At 44.0% G+C, this 8,428-nt stretch overlaps 1 protein-coding gene across 1 annotated transcript in view; it reads right to left on the reverse strand.

Moving 5' to 3' along the window:
- RhoBTB (Rho-related BTB domain containing) overlaps window positions 1-8,135 on the reverse strand; it is a 61,118-nt gene extending 52,983 nt beyond the window's left edge. The window contains exon 1 of the mRNA XM_080268286.1: window positions 7,820-8,135. The gene's annotated coding sequence lies outside the window, so the exon portion shown is untranslated. The remainder of the gene's footprint in view (window positions 1-7,819) is intronic.
- Window positions 8,136-8,428: the final 293 nt, after the last annotated feature.

Consider the following 8,428-nt stretch of genomic DNA (forward strand, 5'->3'; position numbering starts at 1 on the left):
TCTCTCTCTCCCCATTATTATTATTATTATTATTATTATTATTATTATATTATTGGACTTTCATTATTATATTCTCTTCCGGGATTAAGGCGTCTGGGTATAGATGGATGAAGAGAGAGAGAGAGAGATTCTTTGCTTACCAGTCAGTACACGACTAAGACGATGCAAGATACAATTCTAATTAGCTTGACGCAAATAGCCTAAGGGATAGCAGAACGGTAAGCATTAACCCCTTCAGTGTGTGTGTGTGTGTGTGTGTGTGTGTGTGTGTGTGTGTGTGTGAGAGAGAGAGAGAGAGAGAGAGAGATTCTGGATTGGGTGGGTAAAGGTAGTTGAGCAGCAAGACATCTTTATTACCTCACTTAAGATGTTGAGGTAGGGTAGTCAGCTTGGAGGAGATCAGGCTAAGTGGGCAAAAAGTGGTGTTAAGAAGTGGGCTGTCTCTCTTGTAAACAAACACGGGGGGGGGGGGAGGCTGTGTGGCACTCTTAATCCATATATAATTCTTCTTCTTCTTCTCTTTTTTTTTTTAGATTGTTCCCTCCAAGAAAAAAACAAAAAACAAGACAAACAGAGAGTCAAAGTGAAGCAGACAAAAACAAGATAACAGAGCCAAATTAGAACAAAAACAAGATAACAGAGCCAAATTAGAACAAAAACAAGATAACAGAGCCAAATTAGAACAAAAACAAGATAACAGAGCCAAATTAGAACAAACAAAAACAAGATAACAGAGCCAAATTAGAACAAAAACAAGACGCCTCAATCCCGTAAGGGTTGGCCACAAACAAATCGCCTCCATGTCGCTCTGTCCCCCGCCATTTCACTGCCCTGCTCCCAGCTCATACCCCCCCTCTCTCATATACCTCTCCACTCCATCCCTCCATCTCATCCTTGGCCTCCCCCTCCCTCTCCCCCCCTCCACCTCACTCACATACACTCTCCTCGTCAGTCTCACTCTCCATCCTCTCCACATGGCCACACCACCTCAGTGTTTCTCCTAACGCGTCCTGTCACATCCACATCCACACCAGAACGATCCTTCACTTCCTCATTTGTCAGGCTGTTTCTCCATGTGACTCCACATGCTCCTCTCGCACTTTTCCACTGCTCTCACTCTTGACTTGTCAAGAATAATAATAGTACGGCAGTAATAGCAATAACATCATCATCAACAACAAGAACAACAGTAATAACAACAACAATAATAATAATAATAATAATAATAATAATAATAATAATAATAAAGCAGTAATTATAATAACAACAGCAGCAACAACAATAATAATACGGTATTATAACAATACAGCAGCAATAATAATAATAATATAACAACAGGAGCAACAACAAGCCTTTCACTAAGACGTATCCCCTCCATATGTACGGTAGATATGCAACAATAAGTACCTGGTGTGGCAATTTCGTATGTAGGGGCATAAACTAGGGCTCGTACAAGAAATAAACTCTTAGGAATCGGTCCTCCAAGTTTCATCTTCAGATTCCTTGTGCAGGTCGGATTGAAATCTCCAGTAGACACGACCAACTTAGGTTATATCGTCATAGCTCGTAAAGTACAGAAAATATGGCAGTTTTACGTATACGGGCATCAGCTACGACACATGCTTTGTTTTTCTGTGTGATATGAAGCCAATCCACCAGGTAGTTTCCGAGATACAGGCCCGGACGTACAGGGGCGATTCGTGTATCCCTACTATATGGAATAAGTGGGGATAATAACTGATGCTGAATGAAAAATATAACAGTTCGTAGAGAAGGAACGTCGAATTATGCTCATTTCACTTTAACTTGCCTTAGAAATTGACATCTCTCTTGAATTCTGAGCTATCACGAGAAATTAACACACGAGCATGGCTATAGTCCGAAAGAAGTGCTATGGAAAGAATGTCGAGCTGTGACAAGAGCTTAACACACGAGCATATAGTCAGGACGAGGTGCTATGGAAAGGATGTAGAGCCTTAGTATTGCCCTATTCTGCCATTGAGCTCCGGGAAGTAAGCTGCAAAATGACGAAAATCAAAGTTGAAATGAAAGCACAAAAGTAAGGTTCAGAAATACACTCAAGAGATAAAGATAACTCAAAGTGCGCAGTAGAGAAAGACGGGAAAAAAACACACACACATCCAGCACAGCAAAGATACGCAGAACGAAACCGCGGAGACAACACCTAGATAGATAACATACTGATAAAGATGGTGGTGGAGAAGGTAAAGTCATGATGAGAGGGATCTTTTAAGGAGGAGGGCAGAGGGAACGCATGTACCGGGGTGTGTTAAGGTGGACGCAGTTTTGCAGAAATAACACAAGATAATGTTAGGAATGTCGTATACAGATATCAGCTAGTGCCATAAGGAAAAGTGTTAATGTATGTATGTATATATTTATGTATGTATGGATGTGTGTATTTGTGCATCTATATATATATATATATATATATATATATATATATATATATATATATATATATATATATATATACATGTGTGTGTGTGCGTGTTCGTTCATTCCATCTTCCCACTTCGCCTAAAATCAATTACAATCTTTTTTTCCATTTCCATTCACCTTCCTGCGTAGGAGTGAGCGAGGAAGGGAGGAAAATGGAGAGAGAGGGAGGGAGGGAGTGGGTAGGTGAGAGATAAGGGGGGGAGGAAAGGATGGGAGGGAGGAGGAGGATAGATAGGAGGAGGAGAGGGATGAGAGGAAGTGGAGGGAGGGAGGGTAAGGGACTGAAGGAACGTTATAGTCGAGGGTGGGCGAAAGGTGGAGGAAGGGAGGAGTGATAAGGAGGGAGGGGTGAGGGATAGGTAGGGGTCAGGGAGGACGGAGAGAAAGAGAAGAAGGAGGAGGGAAGGGAGGGAGGGAGAGAGATGGGGGGTAGGTACTAGTAGAAATGACGGAGTAACAGATCTCAAAATGAAACAAAGGCGTGAATGAGAGAGAGAGGGTAACTTTAAACTCTAAGGTCAATGTACAGAATCTATAGCCTAGCCGCGGAAACAGATATAAGGCATTAAGTCAGGTATAAGGCAGGTATTAGGTGGTTATAACAGGTATAAGGCAGGTATTGGGTGGATGTAACAGGTATAAGGCAGGTATTAGGTGGATATAACAGGTATAAGGCAGGTATCAGGTGAATGTAACAGGTATAAGGCAGGTATTAGGTGGATATAACACGTATAAGGTAGGTATTATGTGGGTATAACAGGTATAAGGCAGGTATTGGGTGGATGTAACAGGTATAAGGCAGGTATTAGGTGGATATAACAGGTATAAGGCAGGTATTAGGTGGATGTAACAGGTATAAGGCAGGTATTAGGTGGATATAACAGGTATAAGGTAGGTATTATGTGGGTATAACAGGTATAAGGTAGGTATTAGGTGGATATAACAGGTATAAGGCAGGTATTAGGTGGATGTAACAGGTATAAGGCAGGTATTAGGTGGATGTAACAGGTATAATGCAGGTATTAGGTGGATGTAACAGGTATAAGGCAGGTATTAGGTGGGTATAACAGGTATAAGGTAGGTATTAGGTGGGTATAACAGGTATAAGGCAGGTATTAGGTGGATATAACAGGTATAAGGCAGGTATTAGGTGGATGTAACAGGTATAAGGCAGGCATTAGGTGGATGTAACAGGTATAAGGCAGGTATTAGGTGGATGTAACAGGTATAAGGCAGGTATTAGGTGGATGTAACAGGTATAAGGCAGGTATTAGGTGGATATAACAGGTATAAGGTAGGTATTAGGTGGATATAACAGGTATAAGGCAGGTATTAGGTGGGTATAACAGGTATAAGGCAGGTATTAGGTGGATGTAACAGGTATAAGGCAGGTATTAGGTGGATGTAACAGGTATATGGCAGGTATTAGCATCCAGTGACAGTACAGTATTAGGTAATGATGTGGCAGGTGTAAGGCTGGTATTAGGTAGGTATAAGTGAAGTAGTATTCAGGTGGTGATGTTACTGCTGTACCGGTACCTCGGGCTGGTTGGCCGAGCAGACCTGTCGACCACTGGTAATCAACTGCTTCTGTAGGTCCGTCCAGCAGGTACAATGCAGTATAAACACCGTGTACAGAGGGGATCCGGCGTCCCTTGTGGTATTCAGCACCTCACAAGGATCGCACCAGGGTCCTTCCCGTGGTGAGGTGGAGGGAAGTGTGAGGAGGTTTGGCCCTTGAGTGGATGCCGCAGCTGCTCCACCCAGGATGCACAGTACCACCATGTATAGGCTTCTCGTCAATACCTGAGACGGTTTTGTGTGTGTGTGTGTGTGTGTGTGTGTGTGTGTGTGTGTGTGTGTGTGTGTGTGTGTGTGTGTGTGTGTGTGTGTGTGTGTGTATGTTAAACATATTACGTGCTGGTAACCCTCAGGCCTCACCGTGCATGGCCACCTTTGTAATAATTTCAGTCACGTCATGCGCATGTCAGCAGGGGCGGGAAGAGAAGGGGTTAAGTGGAAGGGTGACGTAAGATGGAGGCGTCAGGTTACACGGCGACTTCAGGTCCGGTTACCAGCCTGTCTACACTGTCTACAGAGCCGTGGCAGAACTAAATGAGATCCTGTAACGGTGACACCTTGTAAATTACACTTCATTAACTTTAACTATGCTTCTCTCACCTTAAGACCAGATTTTCGTCGTTTTGCAGCGTATTTTTCGTTGCTCAGAGGCAGAAAGACAGTGCTACGGGTCTGTATCCTTAACACATCCTCGTCACTAGCATCATATTCTAGTTCTAATGTCTTGTCATATCTCAGCAGTCAAGGTGGAGAGATGGCATTTTTACGTCAAGCATAAAGAGTTCCGTCCTTTTGCTGCTTATTTGTCGTAGCTCAGTGGCAGGATAAGTACTACGGCTCCACGTTCTTTCCATAACACCTTTTCATCATTTGCCAAAGGAAATGTAGACATGTGGGAGACAGAGGTGGCTAGACAGGATCAGCTTAGGTAAGGATGGAAACAGGTCTTAGGCTGGCTGAGTAAGACGGGAATGTGGTGGGGCTAGAGAGAGAGAGGGGGGGGGAATGGGAGGGGAATGTTGTGGGGCAAGTTAGGTAGGTTGGGAGAGAGAGAGAGAGAGAGAGAGAGGCAGGTTAGATAGGTAGAGAGAGAGGGGTAGGGAATGTAAGGGGGAGGAATGGCACGAAAATGAGAGGCAAGTTAGGTAACGAGAGAGAGAGAGAGGCAGGTTAGGTAGGTAGAGAGAGAGGGGTAGGGAATGTAAGGGGGAGAAATGGCAGGAAAATGAGAGGCAAGTTAGGTAAGGAGAGAGGCAGAAGCAGGTTAGGTAAGTAGAGAGAGAGGGGGGGGGAATGTAGTTGATCAAGGCAGGTAGAGAAGATAGGAAAAACAATCGCTATCCCTATTTAACATATGGAAAGGTGAGGCAGGGTGGGATAGGCATGACTGGGAAATTTTTTGTAGTGAGACAGGCACGTGGGGAGACAAAGAAGACACATAGACAGTAGATAGACAGTAGACAGGAAGCATGAGGAAGCACCTGACAGGGAAAGACAGGTAGAGAGAAAAGGTAGACAGGAAAAAATTAAAGTTCCTAGGTCGCACGGGGTCAGGAGACGACTAATAATGAGAGAGAGAGAGAGAGAGAGAGAGAGAGAGAGAGAGAGAGAGAGAGAGAGAGATCTAAATTGAGCTTACGTAACAGATGAATGACTAAGGTAGGGCAGTACAGGGCTCAGTGTGTATGGTCCATTGTGAGAAGAGGAAATTTTTGGGTGGGAGAGAGGTTAGAGCATGAATTCTCTCTCTCTCTTTCTCTCTCTCTCTCTCTCTCTCTCTCTCTCTCTCTTTCTCTCTCTCTCTCTCTCTCTCTCTCTCTCTCTCTTTTTCTCTCACACACACACACACACACACACACACACACAAATTTCCAGAGCTCATTCATTTTTAACTAGGCAGAGATTTTCGTCCTTGGGCAGCTTAGTTCAATGGGAGAATAAGACTACTATATGGCTCAGCATCCTAATCACAGCACTTCTTCGTAACTAGCACCATGGTTTAGTGCTGACCCTTTGTAGAAGCTCAATTTTAACTGTGCACAGGTGGCATTTTCAAGCCTAAAGTTAAAGTACGGTTTAGTGTGGTTTGATTGTTGAAGACCGGTGATTAGGAGAAAGATTTTGTGTAAGAGAGGAAGAGTGAGGTAGGTAAGGAAACAAAAGACAGGAGAAAGAAAACAAGTATTGTGTTAGGGAGACAGAAGTTATGGGTGGATTGACAGTGTGATACAGAAAGATCAGTCATGCAGAGACGGATTCTTTGTAAGAGAGAGGCAGAGTGGGGTAGGTCAGGAAACAGAATGATTGGAATATGACAGCTATGGAGAGGCAGATATTAGGGAAGACAGTGTGGTACAGAAAGATCAGTTGTGGAGAGACAGGTTCTGTGTAAGAGAGAGGCAGAGTGAGTTTGGTAAGGAAACAAATTGATTGAAATATTACGGTTTGGGGGAGGCAAAAATCATGGGAGACAGTGTGATACAGAAAGATCAGTTATGGAGAGAGAGATTCTGTGTAAGAAAGAAGCAGAGAAAGGTAGGTAAGGAGGCAAAATAGACAGGAGAGACAGAAACAACTATTGCGTTAGTGAGAGACAGAAGTTATGGGTGGACAGTGTGGTACAGAAAGATCAGTATGCAAAGACGGATTCTGTGTTGGGAAGATAGAGTGAGGCAGGTGAGGAGACAACAGACAGGACAGACAGACTATTAAGCTACCGAGAGACAGGAATTAAGAGGGACTGTGGAGTACTATAGGAAAATTATGCAGGAAACAAAAAGGCAGGATAGTCAAACAGATAGGCATCTAATTTAAAAAGATAGGAGTAAACAGATAGGCTACTAATTTAAAGATAGTGAAATAGGACAGTGTGGCTTAATGAGGTGAGACAGAAGATGGAAAAAAGATTAATTATAAGTAGAATTTAGAAAAAAGAATAATGTAGCGATGAGATAGAAGGCACGTTCAGAAGAGACAAAGGCGGCTGATGGAAAGACTGAGGTACGAGATAGAAAAAGAGAGAGAGAGAGAGAGAACTGTGATAGGAAAAGATTAAGAAGACAAAGATAGAAGTTAGAAAAAATGGTAAGTTATGGAGAGAGACATATAAAAGTTAGGTTTATGGAATGTAGCGAGACAGACAGACAGACTGACAGGCGGGCGTGGTTTGTTCAACCCGTCTCACTTGACTAAATTTGCGACGCACTCACACACACACACACACACACACACACACACACACACACACACACACACACACACACAATTCCTTCTCAGTCTGGCACAAGATAATTAGCAGACAGAAAACACACATACACACACACACACACACACACACACACCATATCTCACTCTGGTATGGGATAACTAGTAGAGAACACACACACACACACACACACACACACACACACACACACACACACACACACACACTCAAACATCCTATCCATATCTCAGTTTCATATGGGATAGCTAGCAGACCACACACACACACACACACACAAAGGCGCATCTTCGAGTTCCTTTGTTTACAGGTCCCTGCGTTCATAGTTGCATCCCCCACACACCAATTTGCCGAACGCCTCGTGAAGTGAGGAGCCTGGATGGGTGGGAGATGCAGTTGCCATGGAGATAGATTGGGGCAGGGGGGAGGGATTGCCTATACACCCCAATGACGTCACTTGGTGTTTGTAAACAGAGCGAACGTGTGACTGTTTCCCCCAAATGCCCTCTCGCGAATTCAACACCCTTCTCGTTTCACTCTCGCCGTACTTACCTCATAGATCAGATCTCCTCCTTCACTCGTTCATGATGGCTGATTTTTTGTTTATCAAGCTGCGTGGAAGTCTGGAAATCCGTCGACGAAATTCTCCAAACGGGAATTTGCCTCTTGCCTCGAATCAATACTATCCACTTGATCGGTGCGACGTGTATCCTACCCCCGTACAAAGACAACTGACCGCCGCACACGCACCACCTGCTTAAATATACCACTAATGAGGACCTCGCGGCATTAAGGAACCAGGTTGAGTGCTTAGTGGTGGTTCGATCCCCCGTGTCTGGTAACGTCGCAGTCACACACAACCTCCCGTACCAGCGCCGAAGCCAAACTGACAGCCAGCGGGTTGGGGCCACAGTTGCCATAATGGAGGCTCAGATGTCGCTAACTTTACGCTTAGGTATCGCTAAGTCAAGGATGTATCAGAGTCTCATATGTCGCTAACTTTACGCTAAGGTTAATCAAGTTACATAATATCGGATTCTCAAATGGCCTGAATATTACGCTTCATAATCGCCAGATAATCAAGCTCCACAAAATCGCTAGACCAGGAAGAAGCCAAAGTTGCATTGGTTAGGTCATCCAACTGAGAACTGGAAGAACTAG

Source organism: Coenobita brevimanus, chromosome 27 (assembly GCF_032717465.1).
Source record: "Coenobita brevimanus isolate Jiangsu-jjx chromosome 27, ASM3271746v2, whole genome shotgun sequence".
Lineage (NCBI taxonomy): Eukaryota > Metazoa > Arthropoda > Malacostraca > Decapoda > Coenobitidae > Coenobita > Coenobita brevimanus.